Raw genomic sequence first — 8900 nt, 5'->3', positions numbered from 1 at the left:
TTTAATAATGTAACAATTGTGACAATTTAATTATGTGTGTCATTAATATAATTAACTATGAAAGAACAAATAATGTCACTCGCTAACATGATGAACAAACTAATTAGTATTATGAATAAACTTTGATTTATAATAACTCTTCAATTAAACTTGTAAGATAGCCTTTGTTGATCTCGGCCATTGCAGTTTAAATTATTATTGAATGGGTTGAATTTCCAAAATTTAGCCTACTGTTTTGATGGGCCCAAAAACTGAATAATTTGTTGTTGTTGAAGGAGGGGACATACCAATTTTATCAACAATCAATCATTAACTCAAATTAATCAAATCCTTCCAACTCACTTCATCTCACATTGGCACTACACAGAGCCTAACACTCAGTTTCCACGGCAACAAGAGTTCACCTTGAGACGGTCAATGATAGTTCTAATGGGATCGCCACGGTGAGAAAACGGAATACAAAAGAAGATGGGCTCACGTCAGTCGGGTCCTAGCAACCGACACTCTAACGGGTAGAAAAGAAGAAGTTGGGGAGGCTATACAACAAGAGGATACTTCAAAAGAGCTTAGAAGTCAAGGCAATCACAGCAACGTCATTTTTTATTCCTCTTTCCGTTTTTATTCTTTCATTCAGTCTTTCTCTCTCAACCTTAACATAAGAGGCTGATATGCATGCCACTAGTAGAAGGACACTAGCAGCCACATGCCCTCGGGTCAGGTTTAAATTAGAAGAGTCCACTGGGTTTGCCTGGGAGCTAATTACACCAGCTGCCCATTAAACCACTAATGGCAAAACAATTAAAAACATTTCTAAGGCGAAGACACCAGACAAGGTAGGGGGGAAAGAGGCAAGGACGTGCAGTATAGCAGCATTCTGTTTTCTGTTCAGAACGATAAAAGATCCTCCTTCGCCCTTCACTAATGCGAGCCGGGACCTCTCCCCTGTATGTCTGCTCCCCCAGATAGTGTCCCTCCCGACACCGTTGCATTTATTTTTCCTGTCACAACTGGCACATCATATAGCAGCCGGAACCACATGTGACTGACAGCCAGCGAATGAGAAATCGTTATTTTCTCATGGAGGGGTGACTCCATGGCGGGTGATGGATATGTTACGGGAAGAGGGCAGTGGATTATAAAATGGCTTTGGCCTACATATCCACTGATGACTGTGAGGGCAATGGCCCAATCATGGTTAAAGGGGCAGGGTGTAGGATTAAGTGGCAACTAGAGGGGAGGTTGTAGATTGCAACTGACTGAATACCCCCCCTCACCCTTCCCTTTCCAAAAATGTGGGAGAAGCTATGGTGGCCTGTACTGATCTTACGGTGGCAGAAGTTTCAACCACCATGATGTATCAATTGTGCAAGTGATGAGGTTTCTTGATTCATAAATAGTATAGAGTGGCGAAGTCACGCCCCTTCCGGAAGAGCCCATGGGACCTATGAGATCGAAAAATATGTAGGTTTCAATGGAGAGAAAGTAATTATTTTCTGGTCCCAGTCTATATATGCCCCGCATTACGCATATGCCAAGATGCCAAGAGTTTGACTGTTTATTGTGCAATTGTTCAGTTAAAGGCTGTAGAGAAAACACAATGAGAAAGAATACATGTCTCGTGTGTGCCGTCACGCTCCCTGCGACTGGCGTGGACAAGACCGACAATCTCCCCATCGGCATAACTGAAACTCTCAACATGCCCCGAATTATAATGGTTTTCAGCTCTTTTGATGCTTTTATCCTCCCCTTGGATAAAACCTAACACCTTCAAACTTCTTCACGCAATGTTTAGTTTTCTTTGCATGAAAAACTATCATTTAAATCCACAAACAACATCCAGAGCATATAAAGAAATAATTACTTTCTCCCCATTGAAACCCATTCATATTTTTCGATCTCATAGGTCCCATGGGCTCTACCGGAAGGGACGTGACTTCGCCACTCCATTAAGTTATTAAGTCTGTAATACTTTAGGATAGGTCGTAGCTTACAAGTCAGACAGTGGTTATGAAAAATAAATAAATAATGGCGTCCTCTCCAGAGACGTTTTTTACGGTCTGGGTAACTTTAGAGACATGGTGGTGCAGCTCAGCAGGCTCAGCGGAAGAGGACCCACTCCATCGATTCAAAAGGCCACTTCTAAGGTAACAAAATCTCATAGATTCTTATTTAAATGGGATTTTACACTAATTTAATCATTTTTGTGAATATTATGTTGAATTTCTGACAAGTCCGTTCCGCTATAGACGCAGATCAACTCTACACACTGCAACTTTAATGTAAGAAATCTTTGCAGTTTCAGTAACGGGCTTGTGTTCAGCTCGCGGCTAAACAGCCCAAGGTTACAGACTGAAGGCTTTCATTTGAAATTTTAACCACTATCTTTGGTTATGTGATGTCTGGTTAATTAAAAGAAAAAAAGTGCAGGTGTGTGGTATTTTGTTAAGTCTGTATAGGTGAAATTCTACTGTAATTAACTATTGTGTTGCTGATGCATGTTGTTACTGTATGTACAACTTGCAAAACATCATAATCATATCAGCCCTTATTCCATTGTCACGTTTCAATTGAATGGGAAATATCCCAGAATTTGAGCAGCTTGAGCTTTGAGCCTCTGAATACTTTTTTATTCTACTCTATTATTCTATCTTGAGCAACACCCTTCTGACAAACAAACTCGCAAATAGAAAGTACAGAACCTGAAACATTGAATATGCTTTTGCAATAAGCTTCATAGATAAGGCCATGCATGCATTTACATCCATCCCCTGCTTCCCTTTCTTGTCTAATTGTAGAAACATGATTTAAAAATAATACATTTTGGATCAAATGTAGTTTCAAAGTCAAGTCAAAGTAAAAGCTCATCATCTGCACAGTATAAACCAAAGGTCATCAAGATGAGATCATGTGAAATGCAGCAACAAATTGGTAGAAGGAAATATCAAACAAATAAGGTCAAAATTATACATCATAGATATTCAATACCAGCGGAATTATATAGAATTTAGAAAATGGGGGGAATATTCTGTATATTATGGTGGTTATAGACCAAGGGAGATTTTGAATGGGAAATAAAGAATATAAACATTAAAGGGGTACGCTGAGATACCTTTAAATTGGCACATCACTGGTAGCCTTATATTCCCAGCACCGAAAATAGTGTCAAATCATCTTTGTGTTTACAGCTAAATTGAATTATTGTTGTGTTACTGACCTTCGTTTAAATAAGTGGCTATTTGGAACGTATTGGAAATCGTTGGAAAGTAATTAAAAGTGTATTCCCCTGACATTAACAGGCGCTAGGCTACTGTAACTCTGCATGCAAGTCAATTGAAGCGGCTAACAGAAAGCAAATGCTAACCCAGCGATCCACAGTGGGGAATTTGGAAAATAATAACTTTTCTGAATCTGGATAAGACAAACAGTAACATTTTATTTTCTGGTATCTTGGAAAATCCCATTAAATATAATAAATACAAAGTGGAGGTGTGGCGATGTATATGTCAATTACAATGTAGGTTATGTTCATCGAATTTACAAACGACCAGAACATATGTAGCAGTGTCCGTATGATCAATATGATCAAGCGTCTAGTACCATATTAAGCGCTATACATAAATTTCATTTATTATTATTATTATTAAGGAAAAAGCTGTTTTGGAGGCTGGAAGTCCATGCTGGAATGATCCAGGGAGAGAGTCTGTGTATGTATGAAATAAAGTCTGTGTCTGTAAGATGCAAGTGATCCATACCTTCTTTGCCCTTTGCTCTTCATGGTTGTCTGTGCTATGGAGAATGAAATAGGGTAAGGCACTAGGGAGTGGTATGTTCAAATATGTCCTTCTCCTTTTTTTTGACATTGAGCCAAACATCAAGGTCTTGGGTTCTGATTTTGGTGCAGATTTTTTTTATCAACAACAACGCTTGCTCCAACTATTAACAGCTATTACTACTACAATGGTATGACTACTACAATTACCACTGGCCTACCAATACTAAGCATAATAAACATTTCCATTATGGCTCATAACCATTATATGGTGCTGTTGGATGGTTTTCTACAGAATGATCACAATTTTTGTCTCTAAAATGTGTTTATCATTAGAGCGAAGTGATAAGGTTTGCGAGGTCCAGGAGAAAGGTTCCTCTGTAAAGCAGACATTAGTGTGAAATGAGGCTGAGCAAAATCTGAAATCATCAGCCCTCACTTGATTCCAGGACGATAACGTCCTGCCTACGCAGCAGCCACGTCAAAATGACTCCTGTTACACTTTTGTTCTCTAATGCTTGCATAACATTTTTTACCCCAAAGAAGAAAAAGAAGATAAAAAAAAAGATTAGGTGTCTAGGGAATATTTGACGAATTGATTTTGGTGTCGGGTAAAATGGAACTCTTCGCCGCACGAATGTGATTGGATTCTGGATAATTGTGCAATCACGCACGACTCAGACGGAAACGAAGACAGGCAAATTCTTCGTTATTTTGTCGACTTTATTAAGGGCAAATGTGTTGCACTGTGCGGAGACGAGCTGCTGTGCGTGTGACAGAGCTGTTATCGTTGGGTCTAGCACCGTTTCTCTGTCCCGTTGAGTCACTGTGTGGTTTCAAGGTTGGACAACTGATACAGTTTCATAATAGGTTTTTAGGAAATTCAGCGAAATTTAATGTCTGAGCACGCCTCAACGTTATTCTATTGTACCCTCGCAGATAAGCTGTGATGTAGATTACGTTTTTCCTTTGGACCTCCTTTCTCAGTCTCAATTTCCTAGTTCGTTTGTGTGGTTTTTTTTGTTTTTTTTAAGCTGTCACTCACCTTTGTGTTTGGCATTCTCCTCTATCACTCGTCTAAAACCCCTTCTCTCCTCCTCCCTCCTTCTCACTGTCTCACCCCTTCTCTCTCTTCCTCCCTCCCTGTCACCGCCTCACCCTTTCTCTCCTCCTCCTCCCTCGCTCTGCCTCCCCCCTTGGCTCCCATCCTTCCTCCCTCTCACTTCCTCACCCCTTCTTCCTTCTTTCCTCCCTCTCACTTCCTCACTCCTTCTCTCTTCCTTTCTTCCTCTGACTGCCTCACCCCTTCTCTCTCTCTTACTTCCTTCCTCTGCGCCTCACCCTTTGACTCACTTCCTCCTTCTCACTGCCTCCCCCCTTCTCTCTCTTCCTTCTTTCCTCTAACTGCCTCACTCCTCTCTTCCTTCCTCCCTCTCACTTCCTCACCCCTTCTCTCTCTTCCTTCCTCCCTCTCACTTCTTCAAACCCTTCCCTCTCTTCCTTCCACCTTCTCACAGCCTAACCCCTTCTCTTTCTTCCTTCCTCCTTCTCACAGCCTAACCCCTTCTCTTTCTTCCTTCCTCCTTCTCACAGCCTAACCCCTTCCCTCTCTTCCTTCCTCCTTCTCACAGCCTAACCCCTTCTCTTTCTTTCTCCTTCTCTGCCACTCCCTCAGTCCTTCTCCCCATCTCTCTCTCTCTCCCTCTCCCTCATCCTTCCTCTACACCTCCTCCTCCTTCTCCAATGTTCAGTTGTTTTTCGGCTGAAGGTTACTCTTGCCTGCAGGGCAATGGAAATATCAGAAAGGCCCCCACTCTATTTTCAGCTACGCAAATAGCCATTTCCCGCCAGAGCAAACCCACTTTCTCAGGGTTTGACCTGGAACCCCCCAAAACTCCACCACCATCCCCCCTCCTCCACCCGGCTCCGTCTCAGTGTGGTACAGCCACCACTTGAACACTTCTGTCCTTTCATTATACAGACCTATACACATGGTGTAGGCGGTGCTCCTCCCCTCCCTTCTTCTCACCTCCTCTCCCTTCATCTTGTCTCCACTCCCACTATTCCCATCTCCGCTTCTGTCTCCGTTCCTCGTACCTCCTCTCCCCTACTCTTGTCTCCCCTCCCCCTGTCCTATCCTATCCTCTCTACCCCCCTTCTTCTCTCCTCTCCTTGCCTCTCACATCCTTTCTCATCCCCCCTCTCCATTCCTCTCCTTTCTCCTCTCCTCTCCCCTCTCCTCTTGTCTCCTCACCTCTCTTCTCCTCTCCCATCTCGTATCCTCACCCTCTCCTCTCCCCCCCCCCCTCTCCTCTCCTCCCCCTCACCTCTCCTCTCCCTTTCCCTATCTTCCTCTCCTCCCCTCTTCTCTTTGTATTCCCCTCATAGCTGTCTCTCTTAAAATTGACTGCTATGAAGGTTTTCCTCCCAAAGGAATTCATGTCTGTTCCACGAACATTTCATATATAACCCCCTCTGTCTCTCCACCCAGACACTGCTGTGAATTAGCTCGCTTGTTGAAGGAAATTCCTGCTTTTTCCTTACTAAAGGAAAAATGTGACGTCCCTTGAGGTGGGTAAAACACAACAACATGTGTCCTTGGGTTGATTCGATAGTGTAACAGCCACTATATATTATATTTTTATGTTTTTTTATGCTTTTATGAGAGTCAAGAAGGTATGATAGAGGTAAGGACATAAAGCAAAGGACCACGGTCAGGAATCTAACCCGGGTCGCTGCGATTAGGACTGTGCCTTAATGGTACGCACTCTACCCGGGGAGCCAGCGGGGCGCCCAAACAGACACTTTATTAATTGAAATCTTCATTCCAACAGTAATGATAGAATCACAAATGTTTTCACCAGAGAAACGTGCACGGACAGGACCCGCCAATGGAGCCGAAATGACTTTATTTATAATGAAAAAAAAGAAGAATGATGTGTTATACTTTCCATTCCCCTACCTGAAACAGCCCATTCATATTGTAATTTAGATGTGCCTGCTTAAAAAGAAAGAGGAATACTGTTTAACCACACAAAATGAGAAAGCTTTCAGAATATGGTAGAGAAGAAAAAAAACAGAGCAGTGCTTCCTTCTTGAAATCACGACCGCATTAAATCTGAATCCATTATAGCTCTGTCATGCAGTAGGCCTCTGAGCCCAAAGGTAACAAATGTCCTCTTCCAGGGTTTTGATTGGAAGTGTTAAAACAAGGAGGAAGTGAGGTGTTCAACGGAGGTGTTACAGACATAGGCCCGCAACAACAGAAACATACGCGTTTGCACACCTGATGTCATTGTCATCATTGTCATCATTGTCATCATCGTCATCATCATCATCATCATCATCATCATCATGATCATCATCATCATCATCATCATCATCACCATCATCATCATCATTGTGGTTTTACAGATTCACTGAATGAGAAAAAGAAAAAATCCAACCACTTTTTGTGTTTTGCTGAAGACATCATTGTTTCTTTGCTCTCTCACTCGCTCTTTCTCTCTCTCTCCTCTCTGCCGTCACCTCGCCCGGCCCTCGTAAGGTCGGAGCAGCCCACTCGTTTCATATCCGCATAGCGTGAGGTCTCTGACGCTCCCCTGCCTCACTCTCTCTCTCCACTGCCACATCACCGCATCACCCCCTAATCTCTCCTTTCAATTTCCGGCGGCCCTAGCAAGACAATGGCGAGCAACGTCAGAAGACCACGCGAGGAGACTGTGAAACTGAGTGGTGGCCTCAAAAGACAACCACACACACACACACACACACACACACACACACACACACACACACACACACACACACACACACACACACACACACACACACACACACACACCTTCCACACGTTGGGAAGGTTATAGACTCTAAAAGGCATGGTAAGACATGCACATGCAACATTTAAGTATGCACTTACACAAACACACACACAACACACATACATGTGCACATACACACACCAACACACACACATAATTGTCCACACACACACACACAAATAAAACATGTCTAACAATACATGTTGGACACTCTCATATATTAAAATAAGGGTTTGCGTTATTTCTCTGGGGGACGGCATTAAAACGTGTTAATGCAACTTTATTCAACAACCTGTTACTAAATAATAATATAATGCTTACACAGTTATTCCTGGTTGCTTCAATGTGACGGAAAACAAACAAACACTTTCCTCAAACTCGTGAAAAATGTCTGTAACGCAAATGGGACTGAACAATCCCGATGCAGTTTGGGCAAATTTATCTCGCCATATACTCTGCGTTATTCGTCTTTCTGAACAAAGAATATTACAAGTCCATACACTGTTGCTCTAACAAGCTGTGACTGGGATAATGACAAAAAATGCTTTTGACAGCTTCGTTGAAATAATTGGCAGGCCTGTTTGGCAAATGGGGAAACGATAGACTGCTAGCCATTCAAAGAGACGGAGATTGACAAGTACGCTGTTTTCCCTCCAAAATAATTGAGAGGGAGGACTACAGATGCAGACGAAACAGAGTGAAAGGAAAGGAGAAACACACTGACACATGCACACAAATTCACACACACATACATTCATACAGAGTTCAGTTGGCGACAAAGTGATCCATTTTGTTTGAACAGGGCCTCCTTGCTTTCTCTTGGTGTTTCAGAGTCTGATGTTCTGACTGCGTCACGTTCGGGCATTACACCCCTCTCTCTTCTGACACAATATCTTTAATTCTGGCAATTTATTGGTGAAATAAGACAGAGAAACAGCCAGGTGGAATTCGATTTTGGAAAACCAAATGTAGGTGATGGCGGAGTCTTACACGTATTTCACCTACCCGGGGAATTAAACAGTGAGCTTAGTTTGAATAACAAGGAAAATAGCTTTCCTGAACGAATCTCAAGGAAAGACGTATGTTATTTAGTGAAATGTTTCGATATTAAGCCACAGAGTGTTTTCCTCTCTCAATAAACAAGATAAAGACACCGTGTGTATGCTTATATCACACCGTTCTACGCTTATCCATCATTCAAAGGAGTTCACAGAATCATTAAACTACATTTAACTCTTTGCAATTTCCCATTATGAATTATTAATTGAATGATAAAAGCTTTTAAAGGGTGTACAGATATCACAAGC

Source organism: Gadus chalcogrammus, chromosome 2 (assembly GCF_026213295.1).
Source record: "Gadus chalcogrammus isolate NIFS_2021 chromosome 2, NIFS_Gcha_1.0, whole genome shotgun sequence".
NCBI classification, from domain to species: domain Eukaryota; kingdom Metazoa; phylum Chordata; class Actinopteri; order Gadiformes; family Gadidae; genus Gadus; species Gadus chalcogrammus.
This window is presented reverse-complemented; position numbering follows the sequence as displayed.